This window comes from Arctopsyche grandis, chromosome 2 (assembly GCF_051622035.1).
Source record: "Arctopsyche grandis isolate Sample6627 chromosome 2, ASM5162203v2, whole genome shotgun sequence".
NCBI lineage: Eukaryota > Metazoa > Arthropoda > Insecta > Trichoptera > Hydropsychidae > Arctopsyche > Arctopsyche grandis.
In genome coordinates this window covers 33,708,249-33,716,171 of record NC_135356.1, presented here as the reverse complement: position 1 = coordinate 33,716,171, position 7,923 = coordinate 33,708,249, and the positions used below count along the sequence as shown (strand labels likewise).

At 36.8% G+C, this 7,923-nt stretch overlaps 1 long non-coding RNA gene across 1 annotated transcript; it reads right to left on the bottom strand.

Annotated features, from left to right (window-relative positions):
- Positions 1-751: 751 nt before the first annotated feature.
- On the bottom strand, positions 752-7,543 carry LOC143922887 (uncharacterized). Its single transcript, XR_013261660.1, has 2 exons — positions 7,094-7,543; positions 752-2,819 (listed from the first exon to the last, which is right to left on the bottom strand). It is a non-coding gene; the product is annotated as an uncharacterized LOC143922887 (long non-coding RNA).
- Between the last annotated feature and the right edge of the window lie 380 nt (positions 7,544-7,923).

Below are 7,923 nucleotides of genomic sequence, written 5' to 3'. Positions count from 1 at the left end.
TCTCGCCGCCTCTGCCCCTTTATGGCGGGGCTGGTCAGGAAAGGTAGACCAGCCACACCAAGACCTTCTCGGTTGGCCTTTCGCGAGCGTCTGGTCTGGCAGACGAGCGCGCAGCCCGTTAGAGCCCAAAACACGGCCATGTGGGCTTTTGGCTCGAACAAGCAAAATGCCCAAAATACGTGTCTCTACTGATCACGTTTTCGTGATCTAGAAAAAATGTGTGTGTCTGTGTTTCTGTGTATTTTGGGGATTTTTTGAACACCGTTAGTCCTATCGAACTGAAATTTAGTATCGGTTACTGAAATTCTTATCGACACGAGATAATTTTTTTTTCAAATTTTTAAGTTGACCGGAAATGCTACCTCCCCTTATAGGTGTAATTATTTGAATTCAATTATCTCCCAAACTGCCAACTGAATCGGACTGGATTTTTTTTACATGTAATAGAACCTTATGTTTTTTTAAATATTTTTACCTGTACCGGAAGTAGTACTTTTACTTTAGAGAATCGACGTTTTTTATATTTTCTCAGACAATTTTTAGTTTATTGAACTTAAATTTGATATCTATAAGTTTAAGCTTAATACCAAGTTATGTATACAATTTGATAAACATCCGTCAACCGGAAGTGGCACTTTACCCTTGTTCGATTTTTCTTCCACTATTTTTTTCGACCCCTTAAACATGTGTGCTCGTCACGAAAAAATTCAAATATAATTCTTGCATCAATGTTGGAAAAGACTTCGATAATGGTTTAGATGAAGTTTATTGATATGTAAAATTTACATGTGGAATTTGAATCCGCAAAGCGTCCGACGAACACAAGGTTCTCGTACGCCGCCCAACTGCTGACTGTGGTTGCCCGAGACCGGCTCATCAGCGATACCAACCGATAAATGAGTTAACACGACTGTTTTCCACACGTCGATATAAAGTCGGAACATAGTCCCACATAGGAGAACTGTTGATAATACAGTTATTCTACAGAGTTACAGCATCACTGATGAGTCGTTTACAACAAGTCATAGCTCTTAAAATAATTCAATAGAGGGTGAGTAATGAAACCTTTTGCCTCATCCAATGTGAGGATATAATCAATTTATTGGTTCAGTGATATTTAAAACTTAATGGTATACCTCTGGTGAATGTTATATTTATTTACATTAAAATTTTTGAAATCTCCTTTGTAGCTGTGAATAAGCATTACAAGATAAGTATACTTTAAAGAAGAGAGAGTGGACTGTATAATTTAAAACATTTAAGCATTCCTCATCTTGATGTTAACTTAGATAATACAATATTGACTAATTACAGCTCTCTAAAAATTAACTAGTGAGTGTAATGCTCCTAAGTTAACTTGATTTCATAAATAAGCAACACAAACGTTGCTGAATTAAAAGTACATTAGAACGTTAATCATTCATTCCTACAAACAGGAAATCAAGGTGAGCTATGATTATAGATATCTCAACGTTAAACATTGAGATGTTCAGTGCTATGGTATTTACTTATTCTATGATTCACATAGATAATATAAACAGTAAAAGTTAACTTATGTATTCATAATAAAGATACATAAGACCTGCGGATGACTACCGTCAGGTTATAAATATGTAGACATGAAATAATTTAAAATGCTCCATTAAGTTGGCTTGGAGACTAATGCTAACAAGATCATGAATATAACATTTACCTGGTGAATTTGAACAGTAAAATTTAACTCGGAGATAAATACTGCCGAGTGATGACATGAGACAAGTCTTATATTATAAAGACAAAATGATTAGATTGAATTCGGAGATATATACTGCCGAATGTTAAAATGAAAACAGCTTAAATTATACACACAACACAATTTAAGTGAATTAATGAGTAATACTATTAACATTGAACGATTTAAACTTATGATTAAATCTAATAAGTAATATATGCGTCGGGGGTAGTGTCTTCGGGTTAGATTAAGCGACCGAAGTTGACGGAATTGAAGCTGCTGTTTCTCCTTCTTGCTAATCTTCCTTCCTGTCAAGTGGTTCCTGTGGTAGAATCGGCAATGGCGCCACTAGATGACTGGACCGACGAAACTCTCCGTTGGCAGTAAAGACGTCGACGACTGGAACTCTGCCATCTGGTCCGGGATACAATTTAGTGACTCGACCCAGGATCCATCGGGTTGGCAGCATGTGTTCTTCCTTTAACAGGACCATTTGACCCACACTCAGATTGTTGCTTGGTCCTTCTTCCATTTGTGTCGTAACTGCAAAGAATGTAAATATTCCGCCGACCAACGTTTCCAAAATTCTGCTGTGGTCAATTGTATCTGAAGCAGATTGGCATGGACATTAGTGTTATATTTAACCTCCATTGGAAGAGCCAGTAAGGATCTGCCAATTAAGAAATGTCCTGGTGTGAGGGGTAAAAGGTCTAGTGGATCTGATGACATGGGACTAAGAGGACGGGAATTCATGCAAGCTTCTATTTGAGTCAATACTGTACAGAATGATTCGAAATTTAAGGTGGTGGCCTTTAACACCTTGTTTAAATGAATTTTCATGGATTTAACCGCTGCTTCCCACAGCCCTCCCATGTGAGGCGCCCATGGCGGGTTAAACTTCCAACGAATTCCTTTGGAGGCTACATACCGTACTAGCTTCTCCTCATGAGGACGTTCATAAATTAATTTTACTAAATTAACGAGTTCACAACTTGCACCCACAAAATTAGTAGCATTGTCGGAATATATCGTGGCCTGCCACGTCTGGCTACGATTTAAGAAATTTGAACTCGTTAAGTCTCCGACAAGTTCCAAGTGGGCTGCTTTACTGGAAAAACACACAAAGACACAAACGTAACCCTTAATTATCTTAGAATTCTTATTGCAACCACTCTTCACAGGAAAAGGTCCTGCGAAGTCTATCCCCACATGACTGAAAGGAAAATTTGCAGTGGTATGTACGTTCAAGCGGGAGTAATCCCATTAATCTATTATGTGACAATGGTTTATTTCTAAAACAAATGACACATGAACGTACTACTCCTTTAACAGTATTATGTCCGGCTAATGGCCAATAGGTCTGTCGCAATAACGACAGTAAGGCTTGAGTACCTAGGTGAATATACTTCAGGTGCACATCTCGGACAATCATGTGTGTAAGTTTATGCTTATTTGACAATATAATGGGTGACGTTGATAGGGTTGTTCCCAGAAGAAGTCTACTTCCAACACAAATTAAATTCTCATGGAATACAGGGGACAATTTAGCCAATTTACTGCTACTGGGAATTGGATGTCCCTTACTTAGCAAACGATATTCCAATGGAAATGATTCCATTTGCGATAACCTTATCAAATTATTTAAAGCATCTTTTAATTCTAAAGCGGACGGTTCGTTAGTTTCTCTAACGTTTAATTGTTTGTTCCTTAGTGGCCGGCGAACATATGATAACACTCGAAGGAGTCTTGGAAGATGAGAATATTTATCTATCCAATCATTCTCCCTCACAAGGGTAGCGTTAGTGACCACCATTCTTTCTGGAAGATCTATTGTGATCTCCGGAGGTCTTCGAGGCCATCGTGATTCATCTAATTTCAACCAACTAGGGCGTGATTCATCTAATTTCTACAATGCAATGCGACTGTAGAATCAGTCCAATAATATTTGTCATTAATGTGAATTGTTAATTGGTCAACTGTTGACTTCATTAACTTTGATAATAACATAGTGGAGCACAGCTCTAAACGCGGAATGGTTACAAAACTGAGCGGAGCGACTCTTGAATGAGAACAAACAAGATGACATTTGGAATTTCCTAATTGATCAGTACATTTTACATAAATACAAGCACCATAAGCTTTCTCGGATGCGTCACAAAATCCATGTACTTGTATATTAATGGCGCTATTTAGTATTATCAATCTAGGAATTTTATAAAGTTTCATGACTGTATTGGATAATTGACACTCTTTCCATTTTTTGAAGATTGTCTGAGGAATAAATTCAATGAGTTTTAATAAAAATAAACTTAACCTTAAACTTAATTGATTGGACACTAGGTCCCACCATCAAAATATTATTTAGTGAGATGTTGGACGTTGTCTTTGCGGACGCATCAAAAACTACACGATATTTAGTGGTAAGGCTAGACTCCTTAACCACGACGTGATGAGGTGAATAACAATGAACCTCATGTGCCTCCGGTGGTTCACACTCTGACATATGTCCTAATTCTACATACTCCTCTAATACTTTATTGTATTCCGTTTTTAAATTATTTTTAGTTAGAAAACGTCTTTCCAATGCCTTGTGTCTCTTTTCCGCGAGATGTAATGAACTTCCTAGTACTACCGGGGAATTTTTGAATGGTAAAGCTACACAGAATCTACCGTTCTTGTCTCGTGATGTGCGTACTTTGAAATGTTCCTCACATCTTTTCTCCTCAAGAGATTGATGTTTCACAATAGGAACTTGTTCTATCATCCAAAAGTTTTGAATATGACTGTCTAATTGACTTAAGCCTATGTGGCTCTTCTCTGGAGCTTTATTTATTTCGGGATATGAACCTACGATTGTCCATCCGAATTCGGTATCCTTTAAAATAGGCATACCCTTTCCTAACTGGATGGTTCCTGCTTTCATAGCATGAACACAAATTTCGGCGCCGAGCAATAAGTCGATTGGCGTCGGTTTATTCCAAAGGGGATCTGATAAACTCATTCCCGCTGGAATCGAAATCAACTGTTGATCCAGTTTCACAATTGGAATGTCTCCGGTGATTTCCGGTAATACCAAACACAACACCTTGGTTGAGTAATTAGTGGTTGAAGACCTTATGGTCATTTTGGTGATGTGACGAATGCTACTTTCTTGATTAGCGATACCTACAATTTTTTGAGAGATTTTTTCTAATTTGAAATTATTCTTCTTAGCGAAAGATGTGGTAACATAGTTGACTTGTGAGCCGGAATCTAATAATGTACGGCCCTTAACGACCGTTCCGTTGGACGTTATAATGTCTACTTGTACCGTGGGTAAAATTATCTCCCTTTGAGAGAAATGAGTAGAATGAGCATTAATTGATTTCCTTTCCGTATTATTTGAACTAGATATATCGTCCTGATGCAAAAAAGTATGATGGTTTTGTTTGTACCTTAAGCAATTAAAGTTAGACCTACAATTTGTTATCTTATGAGTTGAATTTAAACATTTAAAACACATGGTATTATGTAGATTTAACGAATTCATTTCTTTCCGAACTGGATTTTGCTTTGAATTTATCGCATTTACCTATGAAATGATTGTTTCGACAAAACGCACATGAGTTTACCCTGCTTGATGGGTTTTTGTTCGCGACATGAGTTCTCCTGATTCGTTGACGGTTATGAGGGAATTCTTTCACCGTAGTTACAGATGCAGTAGATTGTAATACGTTACATCTATTCTGCAGGAATGTCTCTAACTTTTCGTACGGTGGCATTTCTCTGTCAACTAGAGATGTTTCCCAGTCCTTTAATAAACTAAAGGGTAATTTCCTTAGAACTAGACATTTTACCCATGGATCTAAAATTTCTCTCGCGTAACCCAATGATTCAATGTTTTTAATACATACCGTTACCTTATTCAATAGATCTCTCAATTCGATATATGATTCCCTTGTGATTAATTTTAGATCACAAAGTGAGTTGATCCTAGTTTAATTAGTGAGATTAAATCTTGGTAAATTGTATTGCTTATCTAAAATACTCCACGTTATTTCATAATTGTCTGAGCTAATATCTAACCCTGATACAGCTGCTAAAGCGGGACCGAGTAATGATTGATGCAAATATAGTAATTTAGTGATATTAGAATATTCAGGTTTATTTCCTATTTTATTTCCATTCGGATGGATCTCCCTGAAATGTAGGAATAGTTAACGTTGGTAGTTTATCTCTAGCAAATTGAATTGTTGCTTGCTCTACATTTAGTTTACTATCTTGAATGGATTGTCTATCTAATGTCGCCTTAAGATTTTGAACTGTCATTGAAATCATGTCGTACTCTTCGTCTATTAGATCCGCCTGCTCTATATCTGTGAGGTTATCTAAATACTCATAATGGAGTTTTTGGAAATAGTCGTATGCTTTTTTAATGAATTGATACTGTCCTTCATTTATTTCGGAGGTTCTTTCTATTTTCCTTTTTAGTCTTTGTAACGCGCCCGAATACCTTAATTCTATTGACGCCATTGTAACTTCTACTTTATTTTCTTTCGCTAATGTTTTTATCAATTGAGTATGACCTCGAGTCTGATGTACTCTAGAGCTTGACCTGCCTCTAATAAATTCTAAGTTCCTAGTTGGACTTCGAGTCTTACGCGACTTGGAAGTTGAAACTTCTATTTCCTCGTTTTCAGAACTTGACATTTGTTTCAAAAAGTTGCACTATTTCGTCTCATAAAAAAGTTATCCTCTACTGTAGCCGTCAATTGAACTATTAGTAGAGATGTGGTAACAATATTCAATAATTAACAGTGAATCTCTATATTCTACTTTAACTATTATCACCAGATTCTATCCAACACATTTTGGAAGAAAATAACAACACCTACTTGGTGGGTATTTGTTTTATGCCACCTTTGGCTACAAGTGAAACAACACTGTTTTAAACACTGTGTCTTGTGATTTGTTATCACAAACTGTTCCAGCACACATTATGGAACGAAGAAATATACCGAATTGGTATGTACTTGATTTAAGCCACCTTCGGGCTACAAGTAAAACAACACTGTGTTAAACACCGTGTCTTGTGATTTGTTATCACAAACTGTTCCATCACACATTATGGAACGAATAACTTCCACATTTATTGTGGAGGGGGGGGGGGGGGCTAACTGTGACTTATTGTCGCAGTTTAAATTCGACACGTGCTTTCCTGATTTTACACTACATCTATTGATTTTACACTTTTAATAAGAAATTCGATGCGACCGATGAAACATTCCTTCGTGTGCGCGATATTATTATATACGATTACGTGAATATATATTTTTTTAAAACTGTCCTACTTACATGATTGTCCTTTTAAAAGATGGCCTGTGATTAAATACATTTACTTACTTGATATATTTTTTGCCGTTTATCTGATCGTTCTGATAATTTCGGATTACTTCTGTGTCCCATGCGCTTTTGTAGGTTATGTTTTTATGTATCTAATTTTGCGTCTCCAACCACGCGGTTACATGTACATCTGTATATCAATCGATTTATTGCTGAAATAGAAGCAAACATATTATTAGTATTGGAATGATAGGGATAGTATAAAAGGAACGATACCGATTTCTTAATAATTGACATCCATTTTTTCTCGACCACGTTTATCCTTTTGGTTTGTCCGTTTTGGTTTTGTGGCTTAGGTTACTGGTGTCCGGTTTGAAATGACCATCATGGAAAAGACTTCGATAATGGTTTAGATGTAGTTTATTGATATGTAAAATTATACATGTGGAATTTGGATCAGCAAAGCGTTCGAGACACACGACGTTCTCGAGCGCTCGCCCTATGTCGACTACCTGACCGGTTGCCCGGTTGAGTCGCTTCCGCTACGATTTATCAGTGACGCCAATCGACAAATTAGTTAATGAGACTGTGTGCCACACATCGATATATAAAGTCGGAACAGTAAGTGTAATGACCTCTAAAAGCACCCTGTATAAAAATGAAGAAGCTTCTCTTTCTCCTCAGCTCCATAAAACATGATAAAGCTCCTCAGAATAATTAATGAAAAATTGAAAATCGTCTAATTTGTAACAAATCTCTTCTATGAAGACCACGAGATGGTGTGAGCTTGAATATTCAATTCAGACTGATTTGATTCAGATATTTTCAACCATCATTCGCATACTTTCTGTCGGATACCGAATGAAGGCGAAAGCCTTCTACGATATTTT